The sequence below is a fragment of the Podarcis cretensis genome, assembly GCF_951804945.1.
Source record: "Podarcis cretensis genome assembly, chromosome: Z".
Classification (NCBI taxonomy): Eukaryota; Metazoa; Chordata; class Lepidosauria; order Squamata; family Lacertidae; genus Podarcis; species Podarcis cretensis.
Window position 1 is genome coordinate 13,687,400 of NC_137184.1, and position 22,730 is coordinate 13,710,129.

Here is a 22,730-nt window from a genome sequence, read left to right on the forward strand (position 1 = left end):
AGTCAAAATGTCTAACACCAACCCATCAATGCTATGTGAAAAGCAAGACTCACTGTAAAGCTAAGTAAATATTGGTTTGGGCAACCTAAAGTTATACTTGGGACACAAGGTGGGTACATTACCCCTCCTTATGTCCCAAGGGGGCAAAGGACAAGACCGAAGCAATCAGAGATTGGGAAATTCCCAAAACAAAACAAAAAACCCAGGTTTGGTCCTCTTTGGTGACACCAGAAGCCATCTGAACTTCCAGATCCAATCCTATAGACTTGCCTCTCAAAAACCTTTATTCCCAGCCCTCACTCCCAGACTGCAACTGTTATAAACTAGTGTTGAGAGGGCCAGGGAGATAGGCTTTTCCACAAGGGCCCTTTCATATTTGGGTGTCTAAGAATCACCCATCTCTCCGTCTTGTCTGTTGAGCTTCCAGAACAAGCCGGCTCCAAGTGGGGCTCCAAGTCAAAGACGGGGGAAAACTCCAGCTTTCCAGATGTTGTTGGACTCCAGCTCCCATCATCCCCAGTCACCATGGCCAATAGTGAAGGGTGATGGGAACTGTAGTCCAACAACATCTGTAGCCCAACAGCCCCATCCCTGCTCTTTAAAGTGGGAAATAAAGCTGCTGTCAACTGGATTTCCACAGCAATTTTTTTTTTTTTTTAAATGTGTGTAGCAAGGAAACCAAGGATGGGTCAAGTGGCCTCAGGGACACTTGCATTCCAAGATAGGGCAAAGTTAAGGAGTGATTGCAGACAGACGACAGGGGACCATCAAATGACCACAGACAATAAAATTGTGCAATGATTGACTAGAATTTGGGGGTCATCCAACAACTGATTGGCAGTAGATTTGGTTGGGCCAAAGATAACAGGGGAAAGGTTGATAGGACTGGACATCTTTAGCTCGGAAGAAAAGAATTGAGTGGGGAAGGCAAGATAATTGTATTCAAATCTCTGTAAGGTTGTCACATAGAAGACAGCAAAAGTGTGTTGTCTGCTGTGGTGAAGAGCCCACACTAGATATAGTGAGCTTCAGATTCAGGAGGGGAGATTTTCAGTTGAACATTAGGCATTTCCTGAAGGTCACAGCTATTCAATAATGGAGCTAGATATGGGTGGGGGTGCATCCTCTGGCTGGAGGTCCTCCAGCAGAAGCTGGAGAATTGCCTGTTTGCTGGGCGGGGGTCCTAGCTGTGGATTTCCAGCTTCAAATAGGAGACTGCCCTAGATGGCGCACTAGGATCACCCTCCAGCTCAATGATTCTATGACTTGTTGACAAAACACATAGCTTAATTGATAGAATCTGGTGTCCCCACTGTTGGGGACAAGCAGCAGAAAGAAAGGGCTATTGCCTTTGCACCCTGTTTGTAGGCTCCCCAGGAGGTACCAGGCTAGCTACTAAGGAAAGCAGAATGGACCTTTGAGGTGTCACATAGCAAAGCTCTTCCAACATTAATGCATATATAGTTGGATTTGATAGCTGTGCACAGAATGTAGGAAGCTGCCTTAAGTGGAGTCGGACCAATGGTCCATCTAGCTTAGTGTTACCTATACTGACTGGCCGTGGCTCTCCAGGGTCTCAGACAGGGAATCTTTCCCAGCCTTGCCTGGAGATGCCAGGGATTGACTCTGGGACCTTCTGCATGCAAAGCAGATGCTCTCTCAATGAGCTACAGTCCTTCACTATAATGAATCAGACCATTGGTCCACCTAGGTCAGTACTGTCCATGCTGCCTGGCAGCAGCTCTCCAACATTGCAGAACAGGGTCTTCTGCAGCCCCACCTGGAGATGCCAGGGATGAAACACAGATCCTTCCACATGCAAGGTTGATGCTCTGCCATCAAACTACAGTCCTTGTACACAACTGTGCAACACAAAATTAAGTGAAGGGAACCAGGGTTCTCAAATAAGAGATTTTGGCAGGTTGACACAAGTACCTTACTCTCTCTGTACCACTGGGGTAGCCTGGCTTGGCGTGTGCTTCGCTACCATGACCAACTCAAAGGTGGCACTGCAGCTTGGCAGAGACTGGGGGCACAAGGCAGCCAACAGCACTTGCCTGTGAGTGCTCCAATTGGAGAACAGGACGCAAGGGAGAAATGTGCTAAGAGGAAGGCACACTTGGCAAATGCACACCGTGATCAACTCCTGCCCAGAAACCTATGTCCCCACTGTGGAAGGACATGTGGATCCAGAATTAGCCTCCAGAGTCACTTATGGGCTCATTGTTAAAACCATGTTTATGGAAGACATGTTTATGGATCGCCAAAGAATAAGAAGAAGACAAGACCTGATCGTACAAAATTCTGACCTCGGTCTGGCTCAATCTGAAGACAGCTGTGAGTGGCTGCTGGTATCCTTCCTGACTGGTCCACTAGAACCAGTCATAAATCACTCAGACTCAGCCAGGAGATCCAGTGTTAGACAATTCCCAGGCACCTGGCTACTCAGGCACCTAACAGTGCTCAGGATTTGATGCATTTCTGAAGCCTGGCAGTAGAAACATATGGAAGTTTCTTTAGTGTGTGTCATGTGTGCAGCATTCCTGCAAACTGAGTCCAGCCAAAGCCCACATAATGGCAGCAGGAATAGGGAGACACTTGTAAGTGAACTAAAAACAGCCTTGCATCAACTGAAAGCCTTTTGGGCCAGAGGCCACAACTTCCTACACCTCCCTAAATGAATTTTAGAGGGTGGGAGAAGAACAGACTTTCCTGAAAGAGGACCTCCTTCTTTATATCACTAACCAAACCAGCTTTACCCTCAGGCTCAAGAGAAGTTGAGGAACTAAAGCTGTGGTGATGTACAACCCCTCCCCCCTTTTTTTTTGCTGTTCTGAGCAGTTCGGCTATTGCAAGAGGGTGGTAGTGGTGTGTGTGAGAGTGTGTAAAGGGAAAGGTTGGAGGCTCATTTCTCCACTGGGAAAAAACCTCAGAAGGCAAAACTCCCTGACAACCCCACCTAGCGAGCTGCCTAGCGAGTCAGACCATTGGTTCATCTAACTCAGTACTGTCTACACTGACCGGTAGTGGCTCTCCAGGGTTTGGGGCAGGGACTTTCCCAGCCCTACCTGAAAATTACAGGGATTCAACCTAGGCTTGGGTCTTCTGCATGAAAGCAATGCTCCAACACTGAGCTCTAATGAAGAAAGGAAAGGCTGAATGTTAAGTAAACCAATTATTACAATCAAGCACAACACAAATATTGTGAAACAAAACAAATACATAACTAGCCAGGATCCTGTGATCTCAAAGTTTCACGTTAAAGTATTCTTGCTGCATTTCTGCAAGATGTACTGTTCAGCAGCGGGGGCGGGGTGCAGGGGTAATTCTGTCCTTACTTTGTATCAGTGTGACTGGAGCACTTAATCACTCCTGACATAGAAAGAGTAGAATAACCTAAGCCTTGAGGAGGCTGTCTGATGTAACTAACTCTGTACTGTGCCAAACGCACCTCCTTCCAGTTAGTGACTTGTGCAGAAGTCAGGGGTTGTTGTGTTTCTGTTTGTAAAGATGCAAGATTGAAGCAGTGCTCCAATTCTCCCTCTCTCTCTGGATCGTGGCCCCAATCCTGTGATCCTGACCATCAAATCAGTAGCTCAGAACTAATTTTAGCTAGTGCTAAACTAAGAGATGCATTCTTTGGGAACTGCACTGTCTAGTTAAAGGCAGAAAAAGGAGATGGTGCCCCAAAATGAAGGGAAAGACAGCCAACAGGGCATCTGGGAAGTGGTAATAATAACCCCACAGCCCAGCCTTAGCATCACAGCACATGAAATGTCAGAGGCCAAGGGAGGTCAGGCTTGGACACCTTTATATCCGGAGAGTGTTCTCATTAACATAAGGTTCAGCCTAGCAATCCATCACAGTTTAGATGCAGTGAACTCACCTTTTAAAAGCACTAAAAATGCAACAAACAAACCCCAAACAGCTAGTTTACATCTTTATTTCTACAGTTTTCAAGCAAGTGTGATGTTCAGGGTTCAAGGTCTGAAACACAAGTGCAGAAAAATGTTCCTTCTATGCTGTTCTAGACATTCCCTACAGCTCCAGGCTTTGTTTTTATTTACAAGTAACCAACGTAAATAAAACTCTTCACAACTAGCTGACGTGGAGTTCCATTTGTACAGTATAGCTTTCCTTTAGTGAGTGAAGGACAAAGATATATTGTGGGAGGAAGGGGCCAGTCAGCCAATCGGTTACAAAAGCAGAGGAAAAGGACGGAGAACCTCTAGCCCACTGCCTCACAAACTGTGCTACATGGACCACCAATAGTCTGTGACAGTGCCTTTTTTCTGGGGGGATGCAGGGAGATGCATAACCTAAACATTTTGTGAATCTAAGTTCAGCCTTATTGAAGGACAGTATTGCAATATGAGTAGGAAAATGATAGAACTCCTAAACATGTTGTTGTTTTTAAAGCACTGGTCATCAGTGCCAGGCCGCAAGGCCAACGGCCAGATGGGTCAAGGGTGTTGTAGTCCAGCAGCATCTGGAGAAACACAGCTTCCCCATCCCTGCCACAGGACGTCAAGAACTCCAGCAAAAAATAAATAAAAAGGAGGTATCTATCACCAAAGCAGCAGCAATAAAGCTATAATGGTTTTTTAAAAACAACCATATTTTTTAAAATAAATGCTTCACCAGCTTACATACTGGAATACCTTTTTTCTTTTTAAAAGACACTGAGCCCACCCAACAGTTGCCCACAGAACCAGATCAACAACAGTTGCCTTAAATAGAACACAGGCACCCATCCCCTTGAAGAGTTTAGTGTCACCCACGGGCCAAAAGTTCTTCCTTGCCTCCCCTCCAAGCCTGGAGCTCTACTGTTTGGTTGCATTATCTGATCGCTGCTTCTTAGGTTGTCCAAGTGTTAAATCATCAAACTGAGGGCACTTGAGTAGAGGCTTCCAAGGACTGCCCACCCCATCCCCTAGAAAGCAATTTTTATTAGGAACCCAATTACCCACAAGACGCAATAAAAAACATTTAAGGTCCCTGATCTCATAACTCTTCGGAAAAGTAGTCAATGCTCACAGGCTTCCAATGGAGGGGTGGGGGTGGGGTGAGAGAAGGAACCACTTGAGCAAATGCTAGAAAAGGAGGAAAGCTGTAAAATTATTTGCTGCTAAATGCCTTCCACCAGCACCCACCCTCCCAACAGAAGAATTCTATCTGGGAGAGTATATTGTTGCTGGTACAGTGGTACCTCGGGTTAAGTACTTAATTCGTTCCGGAGGTCCGTTCTTAACCTGAAACTGTTCTTAACCTGAAGCACCACTTTAGCTAATGGGGCCTCCTGCTGCTGCCGGAGCCCGATTTCTGTTCTTATCCTGAAGCAAAGTTCTTAACCTGAAGCACTATTTCTAGGTAAGCAGAGTGTGTAACCTGAAGTGTATGTAACCTGAAGTGTATGTAACCCAAGGTACCACTGTATTCGTTTGTAGCCAATGTTAGCTCTAATCAGACCCCTGTATATTTAAAGCTAATTTAAAGCACTTGACTACCCCTAAATAATCCTAGGAGCTGTCATTTATTAAGGGGTGGTGTGAATAGTAGCTCTCAAGAGGGGTCAAATACAGTTCCCAGGATCCTTTGGGGGAAGTCACATACTTAAATATATGATGTGTTCTCAGTCTTAGAAGCAAGAAACCACAAGTGGGATGGGTTGACAGTATTTAGAGAAGGACATGAGAAGAGCCTGTTGGATCAGGCCATTTGCCCATCTGTTCTCACAATGGCCAGTCAGATGCCTGAATGTAAAGCCCACAAGCAGGGCCCGAGCACAAGCGTCCTCTTCCAGGCTGCTGGTATTCCAACAGCTGGTATTTAGAAGCATTACTGCCTCTGACTGCGGAGGCAGAATTTGCCACTGCAGCTAGTAGCCACTGATAGACCCCATCAGGTTCATTCTTCTGAACTATGGAAATCTGTCCAAAATCTAAGCATGGTTTAAAAGTCCTGCATTCCCTTTGTTTGCAAATGTCTCAACCCGGTGCAAGGAGAAAGGTCTCCCTCCCCCATCTCTCTTTGATAAGGTCCTTTTAAATCAGATCAAAATGTGTAGCCTGAGGGAGATGGTGCCTTGTCACTCCTTTCTGCCTCCCTAATTAACAGGGAGTGGACAACAGCAGTCTGCAGCCTGGAGGCTTGGAAGCTCTCAGCACAACAAGAGGCCAAGCCTGCTATGCGCTATGCGCAGGACCAACCATGCATTGGCAGAGCTGCTGATGCATGTAACAGTTTTGGCTGCAGCAATGGAGTTGACACCCAAGAGGAAACTGGGCGGCTGAAATCATGGAACCAGTATACACCCCAATGACCAAACTTGGAAGCCTTGAGGCAAGAGGAAGATGTCACAGCAGATGTGGCTGGCTAACTACTGAAGGGTGACTAAAGTGTTGGGGAAGATTAAGGCTGGTCTTACCATACAACATACAATAAACAGAATAATGATAGGCACAGAGAATAAGATCCTGCTAGACCAACCTGGTAGCCTCCAGATGTTTTCATCTACAACTTCCCTAAAACCCAGCCAGCACAGCTGAGGGTCAAGGAATGATGGGAGTTGCAGTCCAACAACATTAAGAGAAAACTAGGTTGGGGGACACTAGAGATGTGGGAGGAGGTCATAGTTTGGTGATAAGAGCACCTGCTTTGCATGCATAAGGTCCCAGGTTAAATCCCCAACGGCACCTCCAGGCAGGAATGGGAATGTGCCCTGCCTGAAACCCTGGAGTACTGCTGCCACTCAGTGTAGACAATGCTAAGCTAGGTGGGTATCAAGGATCTGAGTCGCTATAAGGCAGCTTTCTAAGTGAGTGCTGACTGGGTGCTAAGATTTGAAGTTAGGCAGGCCTGGACTCGCCTGACTCTGTTCCCTGGTCAACTGCAGAGGATTTGTTACTTAAAGGCAACCATGCAGGTGAGGATTTACCAGCCTGAATGAGCACTGCAAGAGCAGTCCAGGCATTTCTTACAGCTGTGATTCACCTAGAGCTCCAGGCAGTATCTTAGTATCTTCTCTGGCTGGGCTTGCTCATTCAAAGAAGAAGATAACCATCCCACTGCGACAGAGTGTTTGAGTGAGAGATAGAGACAAAGAGAAAGGTATATATTCTCAGGCAAAGATTAGTGGAATATTATGCAGCACAACATTCATTTGTCAACTTACAAGAAAATTATGCACTTCATCTCAATTCAAGGCGGGAATTTTCTGCTTAGGTAGCCATCCAAATAGCAATGCTGTCTATCTGGTATGGGCCTTGAAAGCAGAGAATGACAGGAAGCCTATCAAGCGTGTCTGTCTATCTCCTAACAGGAAAGGATCAGTTGATCTTGGAACTGGTGCAGAGCAAGATAACAGGGAGCTGCTTTATACCAAGTCAGTCCATTGGGTCCATCTAGCTCCATAATGTCTACACATTGTGGCTTTATGGGACCGCCTCTCCTGGTATGCCCCCGCAGAGGAACTTAAGATCCATGAATAACCATAGTTTAGAGGTCCCGGATCCTAAGGAAGCCAGACTATCCTCCACCAGGGCCAGGGCTTTTCAGTGATGGCTCCGACCTGGTGGAATGCTCTGTCCCATGAGACTAGGGCCCTGTCCCATGAGACTAGGATTTAACCTCCTTTCGCCAGGCCTGTAAGACAGAGCTATTTGGCCTGGCCTTTAATTTGAATTCAGCCTGATCTTTTATTTCCCTTCTCTTTCCTCCCCCTCCCCTTTTATGTAGATAACCTGCTCTTGGACCCCACAGCTAATTCTCCCCTGGCTGCCTCGCTGGCACAAGTAGGACTAATTCAGCCAGCTAGCCCTGGTAACTATCTAATGTTTATTGGATGGATTTTCCCCAAATTGATTTTTGAACTTTGAATTTTATTGCTATTCATGCTTTTATACTGTATTTTATGCTGCTTCTACGTTGTATTACAATTAAGTGCTTTAAATTTGTTGTTTGCTGCCCTGAGCCTGAAACAGGGAAGGGCGGGAAATAAATAAATAAATAAATAAATAAATAAATAAATATTATTATTATTATTATTATTATTATTATTATTATTATTATTATTACAATGTCTGGCACCAGCTCTCCAGGGTTTCAGGAAGGGCACATTCCTAGCCCTACCTGAGATATTGTTGGGAATTGAACCTGGGATGTTCTGCATGAAAGACAGATGATCTACCACCAAGTTGCAGATCTTCCCCTAGATGGAGTGGGTGATTCACAGAATGAGACCATTGGACCTCCTAGTTCAGTATTGTCTGCACTGACTTTCAGCAGCTCTACAGGGTTTCAAAGAAGAGTCTGTCTTAATCCTACCCAAAAATGTTGGGTACTGAACCTTGAACCTTCTTCCTCCAAAGCTGAAGTTCTTCCCATCACCAGAAACACCAACACCTAGTGTGAGCTGGAAAGCTTTGAATTCAAATCTCAATTCAGCTGCTATGGGTGGCTTCAGGCAAGTAATACTTTCTCCCTTTGCTAAAATGATTATTTAAAATCTGTCATACGTTTTACCTATTCAAAATAATTATGCTATTATTTTTTAATGCTGCAAGCCACCTTACTTAATAATTTATTTATTTCACAAAAATTATATACCACTTGACTGTAAAAAAACACCAAACCATTCATCAGTTACAAAAGAACAGCTAAAACATCTATTTAGAACAGTTAAAAAATTATCAAAATCGGTGATAAACTGCTGCGTCATCTGGGTCTGTCAGGCCAAGGCGCTGCTCAGAAGAGACCAAAACCAAGTTGGAGAGTGCCCCCCCCCCATTCCATTTACAATTAAAAAAAGGAAAATCAGGTGTAAATGGTTAGAACACACAGAAGATAGAAGGGATAACTGATCAGGAAAGTGATGGTACAAGATTACTTAGCATTGCTTATTCTAAAGACATTCTCCTCATTTATTCTCTAATCTACACGATAATCCTGAAGAGAGAGAGAGAGAGAGAGAAGAGAGATGCAGCTGTTGTGTTTTGCTGCCAGCCAGTGAAGGCAGTAACCACTTCCTATTGATGCTGATTTCCCGAGATTTCTCCACACATCCCTCCCGCTTTATGTGGCTTACTCATAAGGAACAGCTGCTCTGGCAAGGGTCAGAATCAACATGCAACTTCCTTGCTTAAATATAAATCAATGTATTAGAACGCAAAGGGGGAAGTCAAAACCTTCCTCCCTTAAAACAATCCAGATCCTAGATCGGGTTTTTGTGTGTGTGTCTTGTAACCCTGGCTTCCTGCCATCAGCGCTCCCTTCGAGGAAACAGTTACACCCTCTATACAACTGGAGAAAAGGAAGAGAGCTGAAAGGGAAAATGTTTTAGACAGGTTTCCCAGGGTAAGAAGACATCCGAAAGTCCCTTGAGTGCGACCGATATTGTTTCCAGCGTAAGAATAATATCTCAGAAACACACACACACTCCAGATGGCAAAAAACAAAACCGAAAACAAAACAGTTTCCTTCTCCACTGTTCAAAATTCACACAAGAAAATTCCTCCACTCTCTTAGCAAATTTTACAGAGCAGACAGAGCTCAAGCAGCACAGGACATACTTTGCAAACACAAGATCCCAAGTTCCACACCCAGCATCTTCGGGCAGAGCTGAGAAAGAAACATATCCACACACACGAAATCCTGGAGAAATGATGCCAGCCAATGTTGACAATTCTGAGGTACATGGACCTATGGTCTGATGTATTGTAAGGTGGTATAAGCCCTGGCGCAACTCCAGGGGTCCTTGGGGACAACCTACAATTTTTGTTGTTGTATGTGTCCCCCCTGCTACTGTCCAGCTTTCACTGCCCCCCACAGTGCATCACCGCCTTACCTCTGGCACTCAGGCGCTCTAGTGTCAACTGAGCCTGGGTCTGCACCTCTGCCGCAAGGCCTCTAATAGGGCCATGACATCATGTCACTGTGACGTCTTCACAACACAGCATGGCACGTGCACAAGGGCACTCATGGTGTGGGGCTCAAGTCAGCCCCACTGAAGCCCTCTGTTCCTAACTGGCAACAGATTCAATTTGAAACTGTTATTTACCACAGCTTGAGTAGGCTTGCATTTAGCCACTTGCCTGGTCACCTGTGGCACTTTATGCATTTGCCTTCCATAACGTGGTACCCTCTTTTTTTTTTGTTTCCAGGCATGAGTCTACCTTCCTTGTCTGATGGGGTTCAGGAGAAAGGCACTCCTCTTTTACAATGAAAACTTTGGAAGGAGTTTTCCATATAGGGAGGCTCCCTCTTCACCAGCAATAACCTTCACAGTCCTCCTGTGCTTTCTCCCACTTACTACACTGATAACTAGATGGGCAAAGGACTTTGGGGAAACTCTATGAACAACAATAGACAAGCTGGAATGTGTGCAGAGGAGGGCAACAAAGATTATCAAGGGTCTGGAAACCAAGCTTTATGAGGAACGGTTGAGGAAGTTGGGTATGTTTAGCCTGGAAAAGAGGAGACTGAGAGATGTGATCACCATCATCAAATATATCAAGGGCTGTCACATGGAAAATGGAACAAGCTTAATTTCTCCTGCTCTGGAGGGTAGGACTCAAACCAATGGAATCAAGCTATAAGACAGGAGATTCTGACTAAACATCAGGAAGAGCTTTCTGACAGTAATAGGTGTTCAACAGTTGAATGGTCTCCCTTGGGGACTCTTCTTCCTTGGAGATTTTTAAGCAGAGGTTGTATGGTCATCTGCCATGGATGCTTTAGTTGAGATTCCTGAAATGCAGGGGGTTGGAATATGTGACCCTCAGTGTCCTTTCCAACTCTACAATTCTATGATCTTATAACTACAGTTCCCATCAGGTCCAGCCAGCAGAGTCTTCTCCCTGCTTGGAGTTGGACAGGACACACACACCCTGTTACGCTGAGTCCAGTGCAACTGCAAGGATCCTGCCAGTTCCCTCCAGCTTATAATACTAGAAATCAAGATCACCCAATGAAACTGAATAGGGGAAGATTCATGGCTACTGAAATAAATACTTTCACACAGCACATAGCTAAACTATGAAACTCACTCCCACAAGATGTTGTGACAGCCAGAAACTTGGATGGCTTTAAAAGTGGATTAGATCATGGAGGAAGAAGTCTATCAATGTCTACTAGCCATGATGACTATGTTCTAAATCGAATACAAGTTGCTGGAAATCACAAGTGGGGAGAAAGCTCTTGAAATCAGGTCCTGCTTGTGGGCTTCCCATTGAGGCACCCAGTTGGCCACTGTGAGACCAAGATGCTGGGCTAAATGGTCCATTGGCCTGACCCTGACAACTTCTCTTATGCTATGTTCTTATGGACTTTTGGCCTGATGCAGCAGGACTCTTCTTATGTTCTTAACCTTTCTCGCAGAGAACTCTGTCCAATATCACTTAATGCCTCATTGGGCAACAACTCAAAAGCCTGACAGTGACTCCAAGGGACTCCTGCAAGGCTGCCTGAAACATAGTTTTGGTGACCATTGGTCATATTTTTAACAGAAAACACATCCATCACCCATGACATGTGCATACAAAAATGTTTGCTAATCAAGCTTTGCCCTTTCAGCTCAGGATGGAAAATCCACAGCCTCTTGCTGAACCACTGACCGCCTCTGGCAACACAAGCTCCCAGAATGTCCACAGATGCAGACGGCTACAAGGATTGAGCAAGGATGGCTTGGCCCAAAACTCAATCCTTTCCGCAGTCTGGGTATCCAAGTCGAGACACAGCACACAAAGGACTCCTTGTAAAACCCAGACCCACTCACAATGCAGCCACAGTCGCCCAGAGTTATCAGGACAAACATTATGACATTAAATGGCATCTGTTGAATCAACTGAAATGACAAGAGAGGCTTTATTATTATTATTATTATTATTATTATTATTATTATTATTATTATTATAAGAACAGCCTCACAACTCGCCATGGAGAGAGTACTCCAAGTGCTGTGACAAGAGAGTCAAGCTGTGGCACAAAAGCATCCTCAATGCCACTCAGAGACGACACTGAAAAGTTGCCTTCACAAACACTACCAGCCCTGAACCAGACAGCCATCAGCAGCCTGGTGTCCTCCAGATGTTTGGGACTACAACTCCCATCAGCCTCAGGTGACACAGCCATGCTGAAGAGCACTAGTTTGGCAGACCAACCAGTCCTCATGTCTTGCCCTGCACATCTGTGTGCCCTGCATATCTGTGTGCTGTGATGAGGAAGGGGACATTGATTCCCAAATGATGCACCAAGGGAAGCAAGTGCATCATGAGAAATGCATTCCCATTATACAGGGATATGGAACTCATGGCCCTGCAGATGTCAACGAACTCCCCTGTCATTAGCCCCAGTCAGTAAGGCTGATGGTAGGGGATGGTGAGAGGTGGAGTCTTAACAATAGCTGGAAGGCCACAGTTTCCCCATTCCTGCCTTTTAAAAAAAGTAACAACTCCTGAGCTCAAAGAATGCATTATTCCATGCTCTGACCTCATTCATTCCCCAAACAAACCTTTTGATGCAAGCTTATAAAGGGTGGAACCCTGACTTTCAGGCTCTTTTTCTCCAGGAGATTAGTCTAAGGATGTGGAACAGGAAAAGGAATTGCCCTCAGTGGTATATAAGAAAGCAGAAACACTTAAGTAAAAGAAGCCCATTATGGCAGTATCAATTTGACCCAAGGATGCTGTGTTTCTAGCTCAGAAGCCCTAGAAAAACCTAAACCCCCATCAGAAACAACTGCTAAAGTGGCCTCGGCCCCTTTAAATGAAGATCCTCCTCCCACTGAAGGAGGAGCCAGGAGCTAAGACAGGGCTTCAGCTCTTATTTAAGGCTCAGTGGGGGAAAACTGCTGCTGAAGCAACATCTAAGCTCGGCTGTCATGGAGGCGCCAGCCTGAGTCTTTTATCTGTCCTGAATTTACAACATTCAGTTTCACTGAATGTCCATTAGTTCTGGTGGGGAGAGGGAGAGGGAGAAGCTTTTCCCTATCCACTGTCTCCAGGCAATGCATAATTTTATAAACTTCTATCATAGCACCTCTTACTTTCATTTTCTCTAAATCTGCAAGTCCCAAACACTGCAACCTTTCTTCATAGTGGAGTCACTTGCTTGTTTTGGATGCCCTCTTCTGAACTTCTTGTTCTAACTCTATAATACCCTTTTTTGAGGTGAGCCCAGTGTTAGAAAATCAGGTGTATAAGCTATGCGCCAAATGGCTCCTTAAATCAGGGTTACAGTCACCAAAAGTCGTATTTTTCAATATGATTTCTTGATTCCTGAATATCATTTGAAGTGTGCGGATAAAATATAACCTATAGAGGCTTCTCCAGGCTTCCAGTCAGAGGACATTCCCAGCCCTGCCTGGAGATGCCAGGGATTGAACCTGGATGCTCTACCATTGAGTTACAGCCCTTTGCAAAGTCATACTCAAATTACTCATCAAGGCTTTTATGCACATGTACAGAACTTAAGACGTTTGTTGGCTTCAGATGGGAGTGGGGGCTGCAACAGCTGCCAGGGTTTGTGGGATTAAAATAAGGGTCCAATAAGGTTGCCTCAGCTTCCTGCTGAGGCTGCCAAAGGCATCCCAGGCTGCTGCTTTCCCCAAACATCTTAGCTAGAGGCACACCCTTCACTCACCAAAGGTGTCAGCTTTCCAAGAGATTCCTCAGCTGCTCAAGGGTTGCATTCAAGGGAATGCTCTGGCTTTAATTGGTTCAACACATCTGTAAAGCTGAATGCTTTAGATTCCTGCTTATTTTTCCAGTTAAGCACAAGCACTGATGATTGAGCAGAGGTTTGTTTTATTTCATTGCTTTGACGGCCTAGTCAACCATCCATTGTCACTGTTCACTATTTCCTCAGTGGGGCAAAGCTGCAGGAGGGCTCCAGGCAAGCAAAGTGTACTGACCCTCTCAGACAAAAACATGAGTTTCTCGTAAAGGCAGGGGCTAACCAGCATTTCAACAACACACTTGTGGTCAGAACTGCATGTACCCCCTGCTGTAAAGAACAAAGTCATTTTTATTTATCTGTTTTATTTTCTGCTGCTGGTAGTATAAATTATACAAATTCATTTCGTCTACATACATGTAATCTCTTTTGCTTCTCTCAGTCATGAAAGGAGGACAAGGAATTAAAAGGGCACTGAAGGACCTTCAATTTTGAAAAAAGCAATTTAAGTGCAGAATCTTATCCTTGTTTGTATCTGTAATGGATTAGAAGTTGTTTTCATACATATTTTTCATTTTTGGTGTTTTTACCATCATGGGCTTGGGGATGTACGGGAACTGATTCATAAATGAAATGAATAAATAAATAAAATCTTTAGCTACCTTGGAAACCTTCAGGTGGAAAACATATCATATTACATACCTAGTGTTCTTCAACTGTGGGTCCCCAGATGTGGGTGGACTGCAACTTCCACCATCCTTGAACACTGGGCTAAGCTGGCTGTGGATGGTGGGAGTTGTAATTCACCCAGAACTAGGGACATCATATGCCATCACCCTGCTTGCCCCACACCAATCTAGTCCTAAGCACGTTGCTCCACTTGAGCAGGAAACTCCTTCACAAACACTGTGCCAAGAATGGCAGCCTAATGCAAGCCAAAAGAAAGAGAGAATGATGTCATGCCCTGCTCCAGTTTAGACAGATGAGTACATTGCTAAATCAACTTGTTTACAATGGTCTAATTGCCCCCGCACCGGCAAGGAAGCGTAGCCCTGAGGGACAATTACCACCCACGCCACCGCCCTTTTTGAGCTGTCTCCCAAACTTCTCTCCTGGGAGAAAAAAATACTGAGTAGAGAAAGCATGCAAAGATGTGTCTATTATTGTGCCTTAGAAGCTTCCCTGCCTCCACCCATTTCAATTAACAGCAGGAACAGTTAAACTGGTAGCCCGAGGGCCAGAGCCAGTCTTGGAAGCTGTTTTATTTACTACCCACCACCCACGGTTGATGGCATTACCAAATCTTACTCAAGGTGCAGTTAAAAGGGGAGGAACCACGTGAATGAGTCAGAATAAAGAAATAAAAATCAGATAATGGATCAGGGTAGGGAAGACCTATTTATTTAAAGCATGTTTAATTCATTCCTCTAGCAAAAATAAAAAAGGGGGGAGAGGTCCTAAAGCAGTTTACAAATGTTAGTGATAAAACAGTCCTTGCCCTCAGGTTTAGAATCTAAAAGACATGACACAAAAGGAAAAGCGACTGGGAGGGGAAACCCCAGGCACAAAATTGACACTAGCATAGTTCTTCCTGTATGATCATATGAAGTTCCTACATTACTACTGAAGAATGAAGAGAATCCTGGAACGCTACTGATAGCTGGGATAGAACAGTCAGCCAGTTGACTCATATTCAAGGAGCAGGGACCAGATCAAGACTCGTCCATCCCTACCTCTCAGACCCATGAGATGGGTGTGCGTCTTCCCTAAAGGTGACAGGAATGCCAGGTCAGAACTGACTGGTAAAATGCCTATAATGTCTTCCACCTATTCAGATCAAATGATCTGTCCTCAACACAGTTTATTTCCAAAGCACTCCTTGTAAACACCAAGTGCTGATCCTTCAGTCATCTGTTTCCCGGTTTCCATTCCTGACAGCTTTATTTTAAGATTGTAGAATGTTTCCAAACAATTCTTTTTCTAAGTCAAACTGATGAGTTTCCAAACAAAATCACTTAACACAATCCGGCTGCTCTAAGAATGTTTGTTTGTCTCACTGGAAGCTCAACAGTTGGGTGGTTTCTAAACATGTGTGGAATTTGGTTGCTGTGGAAGAATCTGAACTCTCCTCCTTTCCCGCAATCCCCCCCCCACCAAATTCCACGAATTCTTCAGGACTTCAAGACTAAGATTTTTGGTGGTGTTTCCAAAATAAGAGGAGCAAGGGGAAGAGGCTCCTTCTATGCAAATTGGGAGATCAGACTTCTGGGATAACAGTTAGAGGCAAAAGGGTATGTGGGTCTCTAAAAACATTAGAATGTAAGAAGAGCCCTGTTGGATCAGGCCAATGGCCCTTCTAGTATAGTATCCTGTTCTCACAGCAGCCAACCAGATGCCTGCAGGAAAAACACAAGCAGGACCCCAGCACAAGAGCCCTCTTCCCTCCTCCTGTAGTTTCTAGCAACTGGTATTAAGAAGAATTACTGTCTACACACACACACACACACACACACACAACACCTTCACAGTTACCTGGACATGTTTTATTATGGGCCGCACATTTGGAAACAAGGAACAAATTGAACATTGCCCCTCAACTTTCAGTTTCTCATCTGTAAAAAGAAATTTGATGAGCCCACCTTCTAGGAAGGCCAGGCTGTTAGTACTTTCTGCCCCACTTTCCCAGTTATTTAGAGGGTGCTGCTAACTGCTTGGGACCAAGCAATTCTGTGTGTCTGGGCACTAAGTCCCTGAACATTCAGGCCAAGTCATTTCAAGTCTCTCCACAGGTATCCCCCAGCTACTGGAAGTTACCAGCACAGATGAATAATTCACCTTACAGCTGCTTCTAATGTCAGACAACTGGCAATGCAGACTCTGAACCATGCATTTTTCAGAGAGGTGGAAAATAAGCCCTGCTAAAACATGCAATAGCTAGTGGTACTTATGTAATCTCTTAAAAAAGAAAAAAGAAAAGAATCCTGGTTTCTGAGGTCAATTAAACTTGCATACGTTTCGGGACATATTGGGATCAAAGCTGTTAGACGACAACTGCTCAAGATGCAGTGTCAGGTGAGGTGATCTGGTGCTTAAGTGTTCTTGACATGTCTCCACTGAAGGCCCACAAAACCCATCCCTCATCCATTCGCTCTTCTGAACCAAGGAAGAGAAACTCTAGGAGGCCAAACTTTAATTTCTAAGTCCTCGTGGCTACAAAGCTCTGTTTCGAAATATAATGGCTATAAATAAATGAACAGTACAGTTTTGCAATTGTCCACAAAAATGACTGCTTCTCAGACATATCTATGTATAGAATGTATTTGTGGCAAATCAGCAGCTTGAAAGGGAAGGCAAAAACATTGCAGAATAACTTCCTGTTCTGGTCCCTTGAAGGCAATTCTTACTCACTATGGGTGACAAGCATGAATTAGGGGTGCTCAATAGAGGAAGTTGCCTGATTAAGAGCCAGCACCTCAGCCCATCTAGCTCAGTATTGTCTACAATGACTGGTTGCAGCTCTCCATGGTTTTAGGCAAGGAGTCTTTTCCAGCCAAACTGGAGCAGTTGAACCTGGGACCTTTTGCATGCAAAATATGTTCTCTACCACTGTGAAATGGCCTTTCCCTGAAAAGTAAAGTAATAGTCTAGTCCTCAAGGTTCTGAATATAGGGCTGAATTAAGAACATAGGTTCATCTACACAATATTGTCTGCACCGGCTGGGAGCAGCTCCCCAGGGTATCAGGCAAGGAGTCTTTCCCAGCCCTACCTGGAGATGCCAATGGGGACCAAACCTGAGACTGCCTGTAGGACATAATATTCAAATGGAAGACTGGGAAAAATTATGGAAAGTAAATTTAAAATTTACCAATTGTATATTATTAAGAAAGAATTACAGGAAGATGATGTTTCGATGGTATATTACACCTGCTAAAATGGCAAAAATGTATAGAACAGGCTCCAAAAAGTGTTGGAAGTGTAAAGAAAAAGAAGGCACATTCTTTCATATGTGGTGGAATTGTAAAATAATTAAAAAGTATTGGGAAAAGATTTATAATGAATTGAAAAGAATGTTTAAGATAACTTTTGTTAAAAGACCAGAAGCCTTTTTATTTGGCATTTCAGGTCAAGATACGCCAAAAGAGATGAAAAAACTGTTCATGTACGCTACAACAGCGGCTAAGATGGAAAAACAATGAAATACGTACCAAAGAACAATGGCAATAAAAACTGATGGAATATGCTGAAATGGCGAAGCTAACTGAAAGACTCTGAGAGAAAGACAAGAGATTTTAAAGAAGATTGTGAACCATTTATGCTGTATTTACAGAATCAATGTAAAGAAATGAACTCACTAGCAGGGTCTGAGTAAACACTTACAATTAATAATATAAACATAGAAGATATAAAGATGAGGTTAAAATGATAAGAATATAACAACATTCAATTTAAGGATATAATATTGAAGTATAGTATTGTAAGCAGGACAAGTTTATATGTAAAAAAACCAGAAGGGGAACTTGAGGGAAGTCATGGGGTGGGGAGTGGGGAATCCAATTTGTTATTATTTGTTATAATGTAATTGTGATAAAAGAATAATGTAAAATTCAACAAAAAAATTTGGGGGCGGGGCGGGGGGAGAACCTGAGGCTGCCTGCATACAAGGCAGATGTTCACAAAGCTAAGGTCCTTCCCCTAATGAAACTGACTAGCAATGCATCCCGGATCAGTTTCTCCTTCCACAACTGGGAAGGGAACGGCACCCCAACTCAAGTGAGCTGTCAGTTCCAGTTCTGCTCATGCATTCACTCATCCCAAGCACACCGAGAACACCGCAATCCTTATCTTAGGAAGGGGACCATATGGAACAGCAGCTAAAAGCTCTTTCTTAGAAGAGGAAAGGTCTACCCAGACTGAACCCTCTATTCCCCATGACAGTACAGTACTCTGAAAACAAAAGGTCACACTCACACTCCACCTGCTAGGATCATGAGCAACAATTCTGATCATCCCTGGTCCAGTGGCATGTTGCACCAGGAAAGACAGATGCTAGAGCTGTATCAACCCCTATGATCTAAGGCAGGAGGAGCAATAAGAACTGTAAGGCACAATAGACACTAGATGTGCTTTGGGACCAAGGGTGGGGCGTCCCTTGTGGTCTTGAACACATCAACCCCGCCAAACCTCCTTCACAGCTGAGTATAGCCAATCCAAAACATGTCTGGAAGTGCCTATGTTCCACTTCTTAATGCCAACCTGCACAGCTTATCAAAGCACAAATTAAATGAAGATATGAATATGCAAATCAAGGGAAGATAAGAATATTCAAATGCAGCCACAGCTGGTCATATATTTTCAACACAGTTGTCATCTGTAAGACAAACTGCTTGGGCCCTTGCCTGCCCAATCCCCAATAAAATAAAAATATCTCTTGGGAAATAAATTATGAAAGCTGGGGGAGAGTGGAGGGCAGGAGGCAAAATGGCTTCCTATTTATTTCAGCATTTCAAGGCATTTGAACCCCTGCATATCAGTGTCAAGTTTCCAAGCAACTAACAAACTCCACAAGGAATGGCCATGACATCTGGGGCTTTTGAGTTTAGAAAGGCGTGTTATGAGGAATGAGAAAAGGGATACAGAAAAGATTTCATCCCTCTCTTATAATAGTAATGAAGCTGAATACAAGAAGATTCAGGAGAGATAAAAGGCATCTAGCTGGTGAGAACAGGAAGCTGGACTAGATGGGCCACTGCTCTGATCCAGCAAACTGTTCTTATTTGCCAAGCATTTATAAAAAGTTGAAAATGCACAAAAACAAAATTGCAGAGGTAGCAACCAGGAAAGTGACTTCAATCAGAAAGCAAGCCTGCTGGAAGAAATGAGCCTTGCCTAGCCCGTCAAACTGTGAGCAAAAAGACAGAACTGGATGGATCTATCCTGAAAGGGATTCTCATGTTTTAGGCACCACTACAGAAAAGGCCCTGTTTCCTATGCTCCACCTGCTGTGCATCTTATTGGCTACAGTTCCACTGAGCAAAACCTCCATCTTAAGACATAGGCAGGTTTATGGCTGTGTGGACTATCACCAGTTCAAGGTGCCAACAGCTGGTGTATAAAGCTCTGAATGTCTCAGGACCAACTCATGCCTTGATATCTGTAGGGGGTGGCCCTGTTCTTGGCACTCCCAAGAGCAGTTCACTATGTAGGGGAAGGGCCTTCACTGTAGCAGCACCCCAACTGTGGAACTTCCACCACTTGAAATAAGACTGCTCCACTTCATATTAATCTTTCACTGCCATGTGAAGGCATATTTTTCTATACAGTCTTTTGAGATGATAAGTAGGAAGAAAAGGCTGTATGAATGCCAGTTTTTAAAGAAGTATGCAAGACACTGTCATTCGATTTTCTTTTCAGTTGTGGTTATGTGCTGTTGAATTTTATATGATTTATATAGATGAAAGGTAGTCTAGAAATGAAAGGCCATAAACTAAGTAAATTGGGAGAAAACAATCCTATCACAACACTTTTAAAGGCACAACACACTGATATTTTACTGAGCTTGGACACGGTTCAGGTTCCCTACTCATCCACAAAAGCTCACTGGATGTCCTGGGGCAAGCCCTTGTCTCATGTTCACACATGCAGGCCTCACCATCTGATGCAGGGCATGTGTCAGTGTGCCATCACAGGTCGAATGCCACAATGAGAACCTCCGCATCGCCTCAATGCATTCCATGGCGTCCCACTGGCACACTGAGTTGCAACTCATCAAGGAAGAGGAAACAGAAGGGAAGAGGAGGTGAAGACAGAAAGTGAGCAAGTCTAAAGGGAAGATGAGAAGAAAGAGAAAGCTAGTAAAGAAGAAAGCAGTATTTCAAGATAAAAAAGAAGTCTAGTCAGGATGAGGAACCCTTTTCTGTTGAGATCTGCATGCCCTCAGACTGCATGCCACCCCTTTTTCTTTTTCAGCTACTCCTTTTCTCTCTCACTCCCCTCTTCCTGTTACTGGAGGAATAGGTTGCTCTTTGAGAGAGGTCCAAACTGAGCTTTTGCTGCTTCCATCATCCCATCTGATTCAGGTTTCCTCCCTCCAGACTGTTTTTCCTGCCTAGGCTCCTGCCCCCACGAACCCGCCCCCCCATCAATGTTTACAGGGGAAGGGGACAATTCACCTGTCAATCACCTGACATCATTATGATGCCAGGTGATTTGATAGATGGCTTGTCCCACCCACACCCACCTTGGTCAAAAGTACCTTGTGCAGTGCTTCCCAAAGCACTTAACAGCCGGTTGGTTATCAGACACTTCAGAACTGCAGCATAAGGAGCTTTACTGGCCTCATGTTCAGCAAACCTCCAAGTTCAGGGCTGACAAAGTTACTTTCTGCAGGGATCAGCTTCCCCATGGGCTGTAGGGTGCCCACTCCTGATCTAAATGAGCACCTGAATATATCCTGAATGGCCGACATTGTTTAGGACACAGTGAAGTAGCATTTAATAATGCAGCAAGGAGTTCAACCAAGAAAACATTACCTGTTCTACCTGGGAATAAGAAAAGGCACAGACTAAGTAGTTCATGTACTGGTAGATGGCTTGCATGTGTTGTGCAACAGAGCCACTGGCTTCTACTGGTTCTTAGGGGAGGGAAGGCTGCAAAGCTTCCAAGTGCACACACAATGCATGGGCTCTTTGGGAAGAAAGAGTGGGGTAAAAATTTAATAAATAACAGATCCAGCACTCTCCTATATGGACAGCAAATTCCAAATATGATTTCACATATTTCCCATTTCTCTCTGAGATTCTGGAAATAAAGATTGACCCCAAGTGCAGAATGAACAACACCACCTACAACTTGAGGTAGAAGACTAGAAAAGGATTATAACCTAAGAAGGCAATTCCTACACTACATCCCTCATGGCCCATCTCCAGAGGAGGTTGCCTGATTTATCTCTGCATGAGTCATAGTGCTCTAAGACAGCTTCCTTTCAATAAAGACCAACATCCTGGGTCAGGACATCACCAGCACTCCATGCATCAGATTAGTGAAAACATTCTTGAGATGGTGGAAAATGTTGTCAACTTGGGTTCCACCATAACCAGCAACCTTTCCATCGATGCTGAGATGGACAAGCATATTGGCAAGGCAATGACTTGCCTCTCCAAAGGGTATGGGAGAATGTGATGCTAACAACCAATACTAAGATGAAGGTGTACCAGCCTTGCATGTTGAGCACACTGTTCTATCGAAGTGAGTCGTGGGCAACTTGCCAGGAGTGATGCCTCAATGCATCACATGGCATGTCTCAAACAAAGATGTGCTCTCCTGAGCCCACATTCCTAGCATGTTCACACTTCTGTCTCAGTGAGGTCTAGGCTGACTTGGTCATGTACACAGAATGAAAGATCACAGGATCCCCAAGGATGTGCTCTCCAGGGAGCATGCTTCAGGCACTAGGCCTGTTGGCAGACCAATTCTGCATTACAAAGATGTCCACAAACGCTGTATGAAGGCTGGCAACATTAACCCTGCCATATGGGAATTCCCTGCAGACGATTACAGTGCTGGGAGACAGACACGTCAGGTCATGTATCCACAGCAGTGACCAAAGGAGAAATGACTGGGAAGAGCACAGGAAAAAAACCGCTATGGTGCACCAAAACCAGATGCCTTCATCTGCCACACCTGCAACAAAATATGCCTCTCCTGTATCAATCTCTACAGTCACAGAAAGAGCTGTAACTCTCCAACAGTTTGACTTTACTCCCAAAGGCACACTCTTCCATTGTCTCCCAAGACAGAGAGAGCAAAACAATAAGAAGACAAACAACATCCATTATTGCAGACCACTGGCCAACATGAGCAAGGCTGATGGTAGCTGGAGTCCAGCAATACCTGGAGGGCCACAATTTCCTCATACCTTGCTCTAAAAGTAAGCTTTTTTTTAGGATAAGAATGAAAATTGTCTCCAAATATCATTATTTTTAAATCAATCTTCTCTTTTCAGAAGCTTGGAAAGCAGTGAGCTAGGCAGAGGCTTATGAGCCTGAACCTAGTGGGCACA

The 22,730-nt window shown here is 44.3% G+C and overlaps 1 protein-coding gene across 8 annotated transcripts in view; it reads right to left on the reverse strand.

Moving 5' to 3' along the window:
- Nucleotides 1-22,730, reverse strand: part of RAPGEF1 (Rap guanine nucleotide exchange factor 1) — a 111,548-nt gene that overhangs the window by 76,629 nt on the left and 12,189 nt on the right. Inside the window, exon 2 of one of the 8 annotated variants that reach the window (XM_079962537.1) lies at nucleotides 20,322-20,491. The exons of the other annotated variants lie outside the window; for them this stretch is intronic. The gene's annotated coding sequence lies outside the window, so the exon portion shown is untranslated. The remainder of the gene's footprint in view (nucleotides 1-20,321; nucleotides 20,492-22,730) is intronic. 8 annotated transcript variants of the gene reach the window in all.